This window comes from Cuculus canorus, chromosome 1 (genome assembly GCF_017976375.1).
Source record: "Cuculus canorus isolate bCucCan1 chromosome 1, bCucCan1.pri, whole genome shotgun sequence".
Lineage (NCBI taxonomy): Eukaryota > Metazoa > Chordata > Aves > Cuculiformes > Cuculidae > Cuculus > Cuculus canorus.
Window position 1 is genome coordinate 16,034,224 of NC_071401.1, and position 16,271 is coordinate 16,050,494.

General features: G+C 45.6%; 1 protein-coding gene across 3 annotated transcripts in view; it reads left to right on the top strand.

The window, feature by feature from the left end:
• Positions 1-3,970: 3,970 nt before the first annotated feature.
• GDPD5 (glycerophosphodiester phosphodiesterase domain containing 5) overlaps positions 3,971-16,271 on the top strand; it is a 170,249-nt gene continuing 157,948 nt past the window's right edge. The window contains exon 1 of one of the 3 annotated variants that reach the window (XM_054059630.1): positions 3,971-4,144. The gene's annotated coding sequence lies outside the window, so the exon portion shown is untranslated. Of the gene's footprint in view, positions 4,145-13,448; positions 13,586-16,271 lie in introns of those variants that run through there. The other 2 variants (XM_009566417.2, XM_054059638.1) reach the window with 2 other exon arrangements.

Consider the following 16,271-nt stretch of genomic DNA (forward strand, 5'->3'; position numbering starts at 1 on the left):
TGCCAGCTTTGCTACCATGCATAGGCAGGCAGACATATGTGTCTTGGCTTTCTTCCTGCCAGACATCTTCCAGATAAAGTTGTCCTTGCCTTTTTTGTGCTTAATTTTCTTCCTCTGCAAAACAGAGATAGCATTGCAAATCTCCAAGCCTTGCTCAGTGCCCTCAATCCAGATGTGGCATTGGTTTCATTGTCAATTAATCAGATGCTCCTTGTTCTTCTCAAAAAAGCTATCCATGGAGAAGTCTGCTGTGCTTTCACCATATCCTGTCTTGTTTCATAAACCTTCCTACTGTTATCTTCCCACCCCTGGCCACAGCAGCAAGTGCAAAAAAAGAACACCCAAGGATGCTCTGACATCTGGGAGGAATAAAACATCAAACCCCATCTTTGACTGGGTCATCAGAAGGGCTCAGGCGAGTGTTTCTCCAGCAAAGACTTCCTTCCCATGAGGCTGGAAGGAGGGAGAGTGGATTTTCCTCTACCTAAAGAGAGGGTGAAAACACAATTTTGCATGGAGGAAGGTGATGCTGTGGTTAAGGACTGTACACCCCCCTCCCTCTGCTACCACTCAGGCAGGAAACGGCAGCATCTCCTTCACTGTCCCCTTACCCAAAACACCAAAGCTCTGCCTCCTCTAAGACTTTGCACATGATGCCCTCCTGCATTGCCAGATCTCGAATATCCTATTTTCCTGCCAGAAAATGAAAATTTCCTTTTTGGACCGATTTTTCTCTTCCGTAAGCGTATAACAAAATGCTTGCAGGATGTGGTGTGAAATCTGCCTACGCCTGAAACTCGCTCCTGGTTTAAAGCATCAGTGCTGAGCTGGGTCCTAATGGAGCAGCTTAAAAAGTGATCACATGCTGTGAGTGTCACAGGAGTAAAAAGGGCTTTAATGAAGGTTTTATATGTGCATCATTTTGAAATGAATGTGGCTGAGGAGATACAGTGAGGAATGAGCACAGCAGAAATCCTAGCCATGCCGAAGGGAGATATTTAAAATAGCTTTGAGCATTCAAGGCCTTAAACATGAAACGAGAAACTTTGAAATCTGAAAATATTTTTTCTAATCCAAAATTGCATCTATTTTCCTAGAAGCTGTCTCAAAATTCATATGAGATTTCCCTCCCTTGACCACTCTGTGATTTTTTTTTTTCTTTCATGGCCTTCAGCAGCCAAAGTGCTGCTAGCACAGAGTGTAGAGACTGTCTTTCTGCTCTTCATTCCTCTCTTCACAGCTGCTTGGAGGTGTCTTGAAAAGGAAGCTTATCCCAGCCCTGCATCCCTGGTGGGAGCCTGTGTCAAATTCAGCTGGCCAAGCTGAAAAAATATCCTGAAAATGTGCAAACTCCAATTCTTTTTAGAGGCCTTTTACTCAGTAAATGGATGCTAAAAAGCAAATTACTGGCTGATGTTAGGAGCAGCTGCAGTGTTTCTGGAATCTTACAAGAATATTTTCTCCCAGTGCCAGAAGAAAATATTTTTCCCTGATCTCACAAATGGCTGCACTATTTCTGCCCAAATTAAAAGGAGACCATCCCTAGGCAGACACCCAAGTATGTAAAATTTCAACCCCTGTATTTAAAGTCTGGCAAGTCACAAGGACCTACAGTCATGACTTAGTTTTGTGTCTCAAAATACCTGCATCTGTCCCGTAACCCTGTGCCTATCTACCCTCAAAGCCTGTGAGAAAACACATCCTAAAGCTCTACAATGGACCCAGCAACCAGGTGGCAAATAAAATGCTCCCACAGGATATATTTTCATTGGGATTTAAGATAATCATAGCTCTGAGGGACTTCTGATTTTGAAATGCCTGCCATCAGCAGTCCTGTATGGAAAAGTGTTTGATAAACAGCTACCAGGACTGCTGCCTGTGCTGCCTGTAATAATGGCTGTAACACAGCCCTGCGTCTCTGGGGCTGGGGATTGTCACTTTGGATTAGTTTTTATATTCTAATTTTTAACCTCCAGTCTCTTCCTGCAGGTGAGGTTTTCCTGATGGTGGGTGCAGCTTCTTGGGTTATTTCTAGATCTCTTAGGAAAAGAAAGACAGTTGCCAGTGAGTTATCAGCTTTGTCTGTCTCGGTAAAGACGAGCCTGGCATCTGTCTCACATTTACTTGTTATTTTGACAGCACTTCTCCTCCTTTTGCACTATTTAGACCATATAGTCCTCCAGGGCTGGCTCCGAGCATAGGCCAAAATGGTGGAAAATGGCCAATTTGCTGGAAGAAAGGAACAGTTGCTCTCAGGTGAGTATTTTGCCACCTTGGATCAAGAAGGGCAAAAAATTCACACTGAGGATACAGCTCAATTTTGTTCACAGTGCTGGGCAGCCCTGGACATCCTTCTGGCCCTGATTCACTCGTGCTGTTGCAGCGTGCAGAAAACAAGTTCTGAGCATGGTGTAGACACATCAGAGTACTCATTCTTTCCTTATACTACGATGACTCAAGGACCCTGCCCCACGCTGCCCTCAGTGTGTAGATGAGCTCCATGGGACGTACGTGCTTGGGAGATCAGAATCTAATGTAAGACCAAGTGCAGGTGATGGAAGTGGAAAGAAAAATAAATAATAGGTAGGTTGGAAAGGGTACATTTACAAGAGCAGGAAAAAGGAGGCTGCAAACCTTAAGCCTATACTCAACACTTTTCACCTTCTTCTGTCCATCCAGGTGGGAACACCCTGCTGCTCAAAACATCCCTCCTAGCACGAATTGAGACTCGATTGCCTTAGATATAAATATCTGAGAAATAGTAACGGGAATGATGTATTTTCACTTGTGACCACTCTGCTCCCTGCTCCAAAGTGCCGATTCATTGGCACCCAGCTCATGGTAGCATGTGGAGGTTGGAGCCATGTATTTGTTCTAACTTGATGAGGTTTCCCAGGTTAGCTTTTTATGTTAACTACACCCTGTATGTGTATATGTGCATGCCACGTCGCTCCCTGGGGTGGATGAGTTGTGGGCATCACGGTACAGAGGAGGAAGATGTGGGTAGACGAAGGCCAAGGGCAGATGCTGCACAGTGAAGCTGAGCATTCATTGCATTTTTGGGGCTCCGTGTTTCCATGGCATAGTGTCACCCACTCCATGGTTTTCCCAGGCCCTCGGGATGAAGTTTGCAGCAGCACCGTGGGGGAAGCAGCCGACTGAACATGAGCCAGCAGTGTGCCCAGGTGGCCAAGAAGGCCAACGGCATCTTGTCTTGTATCAGAAATTGCGTGACCAGCAGGTCCAGGGAGGTGATTCTGCCCCTGTACTCGGCACTGGGGAGACCGCACCTCAAATCCTGTGTTCAGTTCTGGGCCCCTCACCACAAGAAGGATGTTGAGGCTCTGGAGCGTGTCCAGAGAAGAGCAACGAAGCTGGTGAAGGAGCTGGAGAACAAGGAGCGGCTGAGGGAACTGGGGCTCTTTAGCCTTGAGAAGAGGAGGCGGAGGGGAGACCTTATTGCTCTCTGCAACTACCTGAAAGGAGGTTGTGGACAGGAGGGTGCTGGCCTCTTCTCCCAAGTGACAGGGGACAGGACAAGGGGGAATGGCCTCAAGCTGCACCAGGGGAGGTTCAGGCTGGACATCAGGAAAAATTTTTCACAGAAAGGGTCATTGGACATGGGCAGAGGCTGCCCAGGGAGGGGGTTGAGTCCCCATCCCTGGAGGTGTTTAAAAGACAAGTAGAGGAGGTGCTCAGGGACATGGTTTAGTGGCAGATAGGAATGTTTGGACTCGATGATCCACGAGGTCTTTTCCAACCTAGTGATTCCATGATTTTCCCTTGGCAGGGAACCCCGCAGTTCCACCCCTGGGTCCCCGCACCAAGGAGGGGTTTGCTCGCAGCCAAGCGCATCCCCTCGGGACCACTCCGAAGAAAGAGATGCTACGAGGCTCCGGCTGCGGGCTGCCTCCTCTTCCTCCTCTCCTTCCTCCCCCTGCAGCCGCGGTGCGGGGCGGAGCCGCCCGTCCCAGCCCCCGCCCCGCTCCGGGAGCGGAGCTGCGGGCACGGGGACACGGCGGTGCCACCTCGCTCTGCTTCTCCTCGCTGTCCCCATCTCACCCTCTGCCAGGGGACGCTGCCGGGGCGCGGGTCCCCCCTCCCTCGGGGCTTGGCGACCTGGAGGATTTCCCGGTGGCAGCAGGTAAAGGGTTGGACTGGGAGGAAGGGGTTGGCGGTTTGCATCCCCCCTGCCCGGGATGCGGGTGCTCCGGGATGCTGAGCCGGGGTGGGGTTGTGGGGTGTGTGACAGATCTGCCAGCTTTGACCCCCGAAACGCGCTGTGTGGTCCAAAAAAGTGTATCATAGAATCATAGACTCATAGAATCATGGAATAGTTTGGGTTGGAAGGGACCTTGAAGATCATCTAGATCCAACCCCCCTGCCATGGGCAGGGACATCCCAATAGGCTTCTTTCCCCCAAAGGTATTTCCTTACACCAAAGGTGTTTCTTTGCCCTCCATGCCTCCCAAAACAGTGTATCTTCCTCCTGTCTCCCTACCCCATGGCTTAGCTGGATGGGAGCATCCCCACCAAAGTTGGGAGGTGAGGAGGTGCCACCATGTGTTGGGGGTCATGGGTGGGCACCCACCTGGGGAGAGGTCCTAGAGTACCTCCTCGGTTCTGCAGGACACCCACCCCCCCATTTTGCAGGGTGTGGATCCTGTCACCCCTTTTCTCCTTTAGGCTCTACTTGTTTTACAGGTAATGCTTCATTTTTATACACTGCTCTCAAAATAATGACATCTGCAGTGTCCCGCGGCCGCAAGGCTTTACATCAGGCTTGTCTGGTGCCATAAAATCCTGAGGCAGCAAAGTCCTAGGAGAAATTTGTTGCCACTTGCCCACCACGGGCCAGAGGAGCACCCTGTGCCCATCCAGCACCTGAGCTCTCCTCTGAGGATGTGATAAGGATGTTCTGGATGGCTCTTCAGGACATCCCCCTGGAGCAAAGCCTTGGGTTAAGGACCCCAGATTTCTTGCCAGCACTGAGAAGAGAGGCTGGAAGAGGGTAGGTGTAGAGGGTATTGCTTTGTCTTGATGTTTGTCAAAGAAATTGCTCGGAAAGAGGTGTAGTTTATGAAAAAGAGGAGAAAAAAAAAATATCTCAATGCTGTTTTATTGAAGCTCTCTCCCAAGTCCCATATATCCGCTGCCTAGAAAACTGGGTGTTGAGAAGTTGCAGTCGAAATGTGAGCTTTCCTCTGGAAAAGGTCTGTTGTAGCAATTCCTAATGTTGAAGCTGCGAAATTTCACCCTGGCGAGATGGAAATGGGGATTCTTCAGCCAGAAGAAAGCTGGCTTTGTCAAACTCACCATGGTTCGGATTTTCAGGGGTGCGTCTGTACAGCCACTATTAGTACTTGTAATCGTGCTGGCTTAAGGGTTATTTTGGGGACGGAGAGGGATTACGGATAGATGATCGAAATGGTCATGACCATGCTGTATGTGAAATTAAAAAAAAATTAATAATGGTTCTTTTCTGGTTCTTTGTCCCTGTATGAAGGAAAAGGAGTTCTTGCTTACTAAGCCTATACAAGTTTTCTCCATTAGAAACTTATGCCACACATAGAGAATGTTAAACCCACCATGCCGTTTGGATGCTGTATTCTCCTTTGGCTTCTCCCAGGAAATTTAAACTGTTGCTTATTAGCGAGTAAAAGTTAGACTGGTCCTTATTCTTAAAGAGCTTTTTTGGGTTTGGAGCACACAGCGTTGCAGGATAAATGCTTTCTACCTTCTTTCCTTCATATAAATTGCTAGCTTGCATTTGGCAGGTGTGGCTGGAGAAAAGCTGAAGTAAATGGATTTCCTGCCTTGCATTTTGTCTGGCATGTCTGTGTTCACCAGTCATCAGATTGCTACGGAAAGCGTTCCATTAATACATTATGCAGCCTTTATCCACCAGAGCAGTGATGCGTCCTGAACCGTTAAAGCCGGCTGTTTTAACATATTTTCTTCCATCAAGACTTGCAGCATCTTCATGCCAATATCCCAGCAATATTTAACTGCAGAATATTTCTCTGTGATTTAGAAGGTACTTCTTCAGTGGCTAATATAAGCGCTGCTTTGAGGCAGAGTTAATTTTAGAGTGGGTGTCTCTGTCAAGCTGTACTTTTTCTATTAAATATGAATGTTCTGCACGTTACAATTTTCCCTGCGATGGATTCTGTACTTGAAGGCGAAGCATGACTGATGTTTGCCTTGTACATTGATAATAAGCAGCACAAAGAAAATGAGTTCTGGTTGGATCAATTTATTTGGTGTATAGATGTAGGTTCAGAACCAGCTGGCTTAGAATTAATGATGAAGTGTTTAGTTTTTGCAAGGCAACAAATTTCTTTTATGAACCAGGAAGATTATAATGAGATACTGAGCCAGCTGCAAGGGTCGGGGACTATTTGTTGTACTACTAACTATATATTTCCATGCATATTTGACCTCAAGTAAGCATTAAAATTACCATAGCGTTTCACACTGCTCAGTGCCAAAACCAGTATATTTGGGATTTTGTTATTTCTTTTTTTAATGTAGATAATTAAGTAACCCACAGTTGCAGTTGGTGTTACAGGTTGAGGTTGAGGTCAAGATACCAGTAAGCAGAAGGCTCATTCACTCTGTTGTTTGCTTAGAGGCAATTTGATGTTCACAGGTGGTGGAAGTTAGTTCTGGGTCCCCTTTTAACAGACACACCTGCAGGGAATATTGTCCTGAAACTTCCTTTATCAGTCTTCCGGAGAGTGATGATAAAAGAGTATAGTTGCACCTTTAAAACACTCATGGTATCATGGCTGTACAGTTAACAGCTTGTGCGTGAAGGTGTGGTTATTGCCAACATTAAGAAGTGTTGGGGTTGGGCATAGATGGGCATTTAGGGTTCCTCCTGAGAGCACCTTTCCTACAAACATGGAATGTAGGAACATGCTTTTCAAGGAGGTTGCGATGCTCATTTGAAACTCCCTTTTCTTGAGAAAATGCATCCAGAGGCTCTGTGCTCCTGTCCCAAAGCCCTTTAATGAGATACTTTGCACCTTCTTGCTGCTATTGAGATGACATGAGGGGATCCACCTGGCAGCCACTTGGTTGTGGCCGTAAAGAGGCTTCATTAGGCTGCAGCAGCTGATAATTATGCTTTAAGGAGACCAAATGGGAGGAGGAGAGGTGACTGGTGGTTCACCCTTGTGTGGGAAAAATAACGAGCACTGTTGGTGTGAGGAGGCTGTAGCTGCTCTGGGCTTTGCTGGCACTGACTACAGTTGTTGTGGGGTGAGTAGTGTTTCTTGGCGTCTCCCCTTGCATAGGGTGTTCTGCCTCTCAAAATCACTGTACTGAGCTGGGCTTGAAGCTGAGCAGCTCGTTCTGCTCAGAAGAGGGCAGTGTCACACGAACGAGCTGCTGCTTTGACCACGCTAAAATACCATGGAGATGACAACCTTTGCTCATCCAGGGGTGCAGGAGCGTTTTGCAGGGGTCCAGTATCCCCTCTGCATGTGGGACCAAGTCATGGCTTCTCCCCCAAGAAAATATTCTCCTTCTAGCTCTATTCTCTGTTGCCTTTCTATGACAATGAATACACTGCTGGTGTTTAACAAACCTTTGTAGGAGTATTCTAAGCATGATGTTGGGAAAAGGGATTTAAAAGGCTGTTTATAGCAGTTGCTTTTGCCTGCCAGCCCTTCTATAAACAATGATTAGATACAGCTACTTTAATGCATGTCTTGAGTTAAAAATAAATAAATAAAAAAAGAGCTGTATGCTGGTGTTTGTCCTCTTTAGCAAACCACTGTGTTCTCTCTGCTTCCTGCAAAATTACCCACAGATACTGGTGGGACAACTGCCTGAATATTTGGTTAAATAGCCTGTTATTGCTCAATAAATGGAAAAAAAGCCTTACTTTTATATGTAATTAAATATTTGGATAAGGTTTCTGCCAGGGAGTGGTTTCAAGGTACAGAGTGTTCCCCTGAAGGGTATTCAAACAAGGACCTTCTTGGGTGGCAATTAAAAATTTTTCTGTGCTTATGCCTCTATCTCGATGCATTGCATGTTTTCACATACTGTATCCATTCTATGTTGTCATTGAGCTCTGTCTCTCTTGCCTGCCTTGTGTTTGGGCAGGGTCAGCTTTATGAAAAAAGTTTTTTGTGAATATTTTTTTCAACTGTGTTTTTTTTTTTTTTGTTTTTTTTTGTTTTTTTGTGTGGCTCCAGGTATTGCTGAAGTAGACTGGTTTTTGGGTTTTTTTTGTGTGTGGTTTTTTTGTGTTTTTTTTTTTTTTTTCACTGTATGAATGGTGGGGTGAGGGTAGGAGGGAGGCAAAGAGCACCTTGCCTGGGGTGATGAACAAATCTGGGCACCAGCTCCATCGCTGGCCTCCCACATCTGTGCCGAGTCCTCCTGGCAGCTAATCTCTTCCTTGGAAATAGCTTGTACTGGTTTTAATGTAATTTCTTAGTCATGACAAACTTGAGCCCTCCTGCTGTCTAACCACCATACCCTCTGTGTTGCCAGCTGCTTAGGAGCTAGGCTTTCTGCGAGACTTTGCCTGATGCTTGGGAGGGCTGCTGGAGGACTTGGAGGTGATGGACTGTAAATTTATCCTCTTCTTGTCTGGGTGTGCTCAAAAGGATCTGTTTCACTTTCAAATTTGCCATGTGGTACTGTGCTAAAGCAGCTTTTATCTTGCACTTTTCCCCTTAAAGCAAGCTTGCCTTAAATTTTTAATTTAATTTTTTATTTTTTTTTTGAATCCTGCTATTTCTCTTAAAACACTTATAACTCTGCTGTGACTTGTGCAATGCCTTTATAATTGTCTGGTCCTTGTGTTTTGCTTCCCTTCTTCCTCCTCTCACCTCCCCCCCTCCCCCCTTGGTGAGCTGAATTGAAACTTCTCTGTCCCTCAGCCTGAGGTTTGATTCACAGTGCAGAAATATTCTGGTTGTCTGCCTCTTCTAGCCACGCTCAGTTTCAGGCTTACATTTGCACAGGTTGCTCAGGGAAAGCATCTTGCATCTGACTTAAATAGCACAAGGCGAAGACAAGATGTTCCTTTAATAGGGAATTTGAGTGTAGTGTTAAAACAATGTAATGGACTGGCTGTACCCTTCAACATCCAAGTGTTCTGAGCTACTCTAATAGATTATATCTTGGGCCACTTGCCTTGTATTGATGAATCTCTTGAATTGACAGTCACCTAATCATAAATCAGATTGCCTGAGTCTAAAAATGAGTCAATGGTCTGTTTGCCTATTGCAGAACTGCAGCAAAACAAATAAAATACATTAAAATTTCAGACTTGGAGGTGGGTACAGTATTGTGTCTAGCGATAGGGAATTGGAACCTGGAGGTGTGTAATGCAGAGTGCTGCATGAAGTTGTTGAGAAGTGAACCTGATCCTGGACCACGTCACTTAAGAGCTTGGAGAGGATTTGAGTCTCGTGTCTAGGCTTTCTGTGCTGCTGAATTTCCTAGAGCTTTGCCACCAGGGCAGAAATTTCATATTTTGGGGCAGGCTTGGACCTTCCAAGGTGTCTCTAGTGTGTGACTGCAAAGCTGAAACCTGTGCGCTGACTGCACTTTTTTTTTTCCTGAGCCAAACCTCGGAGAATGGTGGTAAAGCTGGGATATATTCAGTCGTGCCTCAAGTCCCCTGCCATGCACAATGCTTTTCCATCATGTGCCAAGGAGTGAGGTGGGGCTGGGGGCTTCCCAGGTCACGTAACTAGAAGTGCTATTGATGCCCAACCCCTGGCTCTGCAGTGGCTAGAGCCTTAAATGCTTGTTTACAGGGATTTACCATGGTGATGAGGTCACTCTGATATTTGGGTGGATTTTGTTGTCTGTGTGTTTGGTTTTTGGGTTTGGTGGTGTTTTTTTCTGCCAAGATGTAATAAATGCTTTCCTTGGGATTAAAGTATTTCCTGCATGCCTCAGCTATTGATGTAGGAAGGAGTCATCCAACCCTTTGACCTTCCTTTGGAGACAAAAAGGGCTTTTTGGAGAAGGTAAGAGTGTATGTTCAAACCCAGTGTGCTTCTCTTACTGAACTACTTTCTTGCATGAAGAAGCCCCACAAAGAAGTCTCTTGAGGCTGTCAAGTAGGTGATGTTTTTGTAGGCAGTTGCCTGATAAAGCAGTGATTACATTTGCAGGTATTGTGGGAATTTTGGTGTCAATCTACCTACTAATTATTCATGCATCTTGTCAATGAGACCTTAAACTGTCAGTCAAGCCAGATCCAGTTTGAAATCCAGCAAATGGACTGCATTTGTCCTGATCTGGGTGTCCAGGCAGAAATCCAGTTGCATGATTTGCTCTATTTCTCTCGTGGTTTTCAGGTTGTGATTTTTCCATCCATGGCCATGAGTTGGCTGCTTGAGCTTAGAGTTCTGCACAGTAATAACGGCTGAGTAGTCCTTGTAATGTGTGGATGGTTTTGGGCTTGTTAGGAGCCCTGGAATTCATCAAGCCAGGAGGTAGCGAGTGACCTATGGCTTCTCAAAATGTCTATTTTTAGATGCGTTCTTGTTCACATGCAAATTATGTTTATCATAAAAGATTGCTCTGCATTTAGTACACTGAACTTGTAAGCCCTGTTTTTCAACTTTTACGTAGATGTCAAAGTGCCTGCCAAAAATATATGTATTCCTGCCTCATTTTTCTCTGTGCTCACGAGCTGGGTCCTGTGAGCTGCTGAACCACTTGCAACCGCTTGCTATGTTGCATTTGACCTTCTGTAAATACATAGTGGTGGGTTGCTCTTATTTTAGGACTTTTTTTCCCCCTGCTTGAGCTTCGGCATTAGCTTCAAAAGTTGCTGGTGTCTGACAGCTGGCAAGCTTCTTACAGTTGTGCTTGTTTCTGCTCCTGCCTGAAACCTGAAGGCAGAATTTGTGTTAAAAATGAAGCAGCTAAACTCATATTTAGCTCAGAGTTAATCACTGAAATGCAGAGTGCTTGCAGTCCTCATTAAAAGCCTAATTTAAAGTGCAAGGTTGACAGCTTGGCTGGAGATACTTTCCCTTATCATAAGTGTTTCCTAATCTGTCTCCTTTGCGTAAGAGTGAGTTTTTTTCTTTGCATCTTCAGGCACTTGCTCTTGGAGGGCTATATGTTAGAGGAATGCGGTGTACTTGTGGCAAAGACAGCTGTATATGTTAAAATGTTAATGTGATGGGAGTAAGTGTACTGTGGTATCTCTAACGCTGTCAGGCAAGCTTTTGTGCCTCACAAGGTCACGCTGCTGCCTAAATGCATGTTCCTGAAACACAAACTGTGTGGGTTCTTGTTGTACTGTTCTGCTATGTAAAGGAAGATAAAACTGCTTGTGGGATCATAAGCAATAGAGCTGCTGCCCCTGAAAACATGGACAGGAGAGTTGTGCCTGAAGGCCAGCATCTGAGGAAGCATCTTTCTTTGTGTTTGTACCCAGGCAAGTATCAGCCCTGCAACACACTCTGGTTTTGGCTTTGGTCCTAAGCTCTTATGAGGGTATGAGGAACTAAAAACTTGCTCTGTGGTTTGCTAGCCCTCTGGAGCTGGAAGGGAGTCTCTGGATGCAAGAAAGTCTTTGCCTTTGGTAGAAATCATTCCCAAGAGACAACTCTGAGGAGGCTGAGCATCTCTCCTGCTGTTTCAGGAGCTGTGATGGAGGCAAGGACCTGTTCAGCATCCTAGCTATTGTCAATGGGGCCAACGCACAGAACTTGGGAGCCTCTGACAAAAAAGGAATAGTTCACCCTTGCAGTAGTTGACTAGGATTTAGCATTTACCAACCTTTTTTTTTCTGCCTAATTTAAGGCAGAAGTCCTTAACTGAAGTAATCTGGAAGCTGTGAGCATTGTCTGAAGTGAGATGGACGTATCTGGTAACACAGACCCATTAACTCGATGTAGCTGGAAAATTGCTCCTGCTGTTGTAGGGTGAAGGTGGTGGGGAGAGGGTGGTCAGTGCCATAGAGGTGAAGGCAACCAGCGTCGGAAACCTGGGTGCAATGTTGTCCTTTTTGTACCACAGAGCCCTGCGAAGCCATCATCACTTCTGACACCTGTGGCACTTGGGGACACACATTGTACTTGCTTGTGGGATAGCACAGGCCAATATCTTTCTCTGGGCAGTGAAGGAGACCATAAAGAAGCTGTTGAACAGTCTCTTTTCAAGGCATGAAAAACATGGCAGGAGTTCAGTGACGACCTGCCATGGCTCAGTGACTGACTCTACATGACCTCACCAGCAACCGGGGGAAGTAGGAGCATTTTACTGTGTGTTTTGTCTTTCCAGGGGAGATTAAAAATACATGGCCTCTAGCTAGGCGCTGTCAGAGCTCTTGGGGCAATATGCCTACCCAGATCAAATCTGAACATACCTATTTGTCTCCCCAAAAAGGAAGGCATGGGGTGCAAGCTGTTAATCTTGAACACAAGGTCATTTCATCCTTTTTGGGGCTTCCTGTCTTCAAAACCTGCTCTTTTGTGCTGCTCCAGCACTGGGTCTGTAATGTAATTCCAGCTCCACCAAAGGCTGCTGCAGATTGGAAACGCTCTTTGTTAGGGGTCACCTCCATGGAGGTGTTGCAAAAAGCTTTCCTGCTGCAGTCCATCTGGCAGGCTGGGAAGGCTCCGGTGCATGCTGATCTCAAACCATGCTTGGCTGAATACTGACATGCTGGGAAGCCTTAATCATGCTGGTGGCCTGCCTCAGTGTCATCTGGAGTAGGGTGATAAATACCTCATCTGACTGGTGTGAGGATCCCTTGTGATTTTTATCTTACTGATGTAGTTAACATCACTGTTTACAGTGGGAATATGATAAGTTATCAGGAATCAAGCCTGTGAGTCTATTGTGAAGTTGTAACCTGATGTTCAGGCTTTCTTGGAGATGTCTGCAGAGAACAGTTATAGATCCACTTCTAAGAGCAGAAGAAGCTTAAAGTATTTGTCAAAGTTTTGGCTTATGTTGAAACCCTTCTAGCATGACAGTCCTTAAATTCAAGTTCCTGGGGTAATTGTCTAGTTGTATTGAGTGCATGAGACCATCATTTATGGTCTGTTGGGTTATTTCCCCCAGCTCAGGGAAAATATTGTCTTTTTCCTTATTTCCCTGAACTTTTCAGTTAAGCTGCGTGTTTCCTGCAGGGAGAGATCTGGATCACTTGCTTAAGGTCTGGAGTTTACTCTGCTCCTCTCCTTGAGCAGTTTGTGGGCTGAATGTTGGGCTGTCCTGGCTAGGAGCTGTGGAGCCTTTGGGGGATACCTGAGGTGAGGAGCAGGGAGCCCCTGAGGTCATGAGCTCGGGTAAATAGAGTTAAAAGACAATGTGTCCACTCGTTTTTCTGCACCTTCCTTTCCTGGGCATTACATGCCTCTCTATCTCTGCTGATATTTGCAGTAGTGATAAGAAAGGTTCTGTTACAAGTGTGTTCTGCAGCAGATAAAACTTACTGTGTGCAAGAGCTGTTCCAGCTGAGTGCTTATCAGTGCTATTAAAACCTTAACGATCGGTAAGGCTTGACAGATGTGGGTGTTTCGGATCCTTTAGTAGCATGGAAACATCCAACGAGGAATTGTACTGGAAGGGCTGCTGATCCGTAAGTCCCTCTCAGAGCACTTTTCTGTTTTATGAAGTGGACAGTTTGGGGAATGAGGCTCATAATCTGGTCCAGCATGTGTCTTAAATGGAGCTGGCTGGTTACTGTGCTGTATATTTGTACATGTAATGAGCTGACTGATGTTGAACGAAGGTGGTAACTGGTCTCAATATGGACTGAATTAAATTCAGGGATTCACCTTCTTGCATCTCGCCAAGTTGCTCTTTGCGTGGGAAAAGAACCATTTGTGTCTGTGCTGCTGTTGAACACTAAAGCAGAGAGGGCAGTTTTCCCAACTTGGCTTGATTGCTCTTTCAGGTCACTGACCTCTGCAAAGGTAGTGGAACGATGAGTTGAGGCTGGTGAAAAGTGGTATAGACCTGGTCTGGGAGTCACCTGGCTTCCACCTAGGTTTGGAAGTGCAGAATTCTCAGGAGCTCCCATGTGTCACCTAAATGCAGTGAGACGAGTGAGGAGGCGGCTGCAGTCTGACTGTGGGTGTGCCTTGTTCTCCTCAAATGTGTGCAGTGACTCCATGCTTACCCAGACATATCCATCCTCTTGGGATCTGCAACTTGGAGCCTTCTCCAGTAGATAGGTGCCCACAGCTTCTCTCCACAAGTGTGAATAGGGTTTATTTTGTTTTGCTTAACTCCCAAAGAGGGAGACATGGTGATACCTGCTTTACAAGAAAGTGGTGTGATCAGAACAACTGCTTAGAAATTTCCTTTTCCAGCCTCTGCTGCCCTGGAAGGATGGAGCCTGGAGCTTGTAACCAGACAGCCAAAACCAAGTCGAGGACCTGAACATTTCTTTGGCTGGTCCTACTAGGAAGTGGAGCCAGGGTGGGAAGTTACTTTGCTTGTTTGCTTTCATATTGTTTTTCAGGGCTACTGCCACCAATGCCACAAATGTACAGAAAGTCATGGCAAAGGAGTGTCAAACCTGAGGTTCACCTGCTGTTTGCCATGGCAGGAAAGTCCCTCTAGGTTGCTGTCCTCGTTCATGGAGTGTCCCTTTTGTTGTGAACACAGGACAGATCAGTCCAGGTGGTTGCTGTGCGTTAGGCTGTCCTGCTCTTGAAGGCTTTATTTTTCTCCCAGTTTTAGAATACTTGTATTTCCTGTTCTGTTGTACCAATGTGCTGGGCAGGGTTCTCCAAAATGGCATGATTTGAACCAACTGGTGGCATGGCAGGAGATGGAGAAGGAAGGGAGTTGGGGTTTGGCAAGAGTGATACTTGCTATACTATGAAAGCAGAAATATGCCTGCCCTTTACAAAGCCATGCCTCCAGAGTTTTGGGTGGCTGAGACCGTGTTAGTCAGACGAACATCAGCCCTGGATGTGCTGCAGATAGTCTGAACTGCTGAAAGAGAAGGCTTTTGGCAAAAGTGGGAGCAAACAGTCGTCGTTGTTACATGCTGCTGCACACAAGGTCAGTGTGACCGTCTGGTTCCCAAATTGAGCAGTCAGGTTCACTTTTTCAGCAAACATTTGCTGCTACTCAGCTGTGTAATCAGCTAATGGGATTTAACACAACATCTAATGTTTTGAACTCAGCTTTGTGATAGCAACCTAATCCAAAAAAGCCAGAGTTAAAATAAGAGGAAAAGTGAATTCCTGGGGCTATCCAATTCTAGTAACTCATGTAGCAAAGTCATCTGATTTCTACCAGAATTGATAAACTAATCATTATATTTGAATTGACTCAAAGTGTTCTAAAGCTAGCGAAAAAGAACATCTATTTGTACTTATTGTAGCTCAAATATCTTATGCTTTAGGCAGTGTCCCCTGTGAAATTTCTCTTGTTTAAATGCCACAGCTGGAAAATGCAAACCAGAATTTTGTGTTGAGGGAAGGTGGTTGCAGCGATTTCAAATCCTCTTTACCTGGAGAACTACTAACTGGACCCCTGACCCATTTCATATGTTTCAGAAATTTTCTGCTTCTAAGTTGGAAGTGAAATACAGCTGTGGTGGAACCCAGAGTTAGATCTAAGAGAAAGAAAAACTTAAGTGGTGGTAGGAGGAGGCAGCAAGCACATCTTAAATCACTATCTCACTTCAAGCTTCTTGGGCTCTGGAATCAAATCTGGACCTCAGACCAATTTATTTGCTCATGTGGCTTTTTTTTTTTTTTTTTCTTGAAACTCTGTAAGATAACTAGAGTCTTCTGGAGTCCCAGGAAGAGCATCTGGTGGAGCGGGAAGCTCTTGTCTAAGTGTTGCTGTTTCATGGGACTGCACTGATGCTTGATCAAGAAGCTGGACTTCACATTCTTCTTGTACGTGTCTCAGCTCAGCCAATGTCTTCTGCTGGCTGCTTTTGCCTAGCTGCCCTAAAACTTATTGCTGTGTTTCAGTATTGCCTGTAGCTGATAAAATGTTCTGTTCCCAATTTGGCCATTTTTGATGATAGGCCTCATATGTTTGATTCCAAAAGACTGAATTCTTTTGGGAGAAAAGGTACGAGATAAATATTACCGACGGCACTTGTGGCTGCTAGCTCTACTAAGCCAGCTCTTGGACAAAGATGTGAGTAAAACCCTGTTATGTCTCATGCACCATCAGGTTTAATGTTTGCTGGATGGCAGAGCTGTTGAGAAAAAGCATTCAGCTAGGGCAGTGTAGCTGCTATTAAAAAAGTATCGCTGCAAGCAGCTGAGCTTTGAAATAAATTGTGCTGG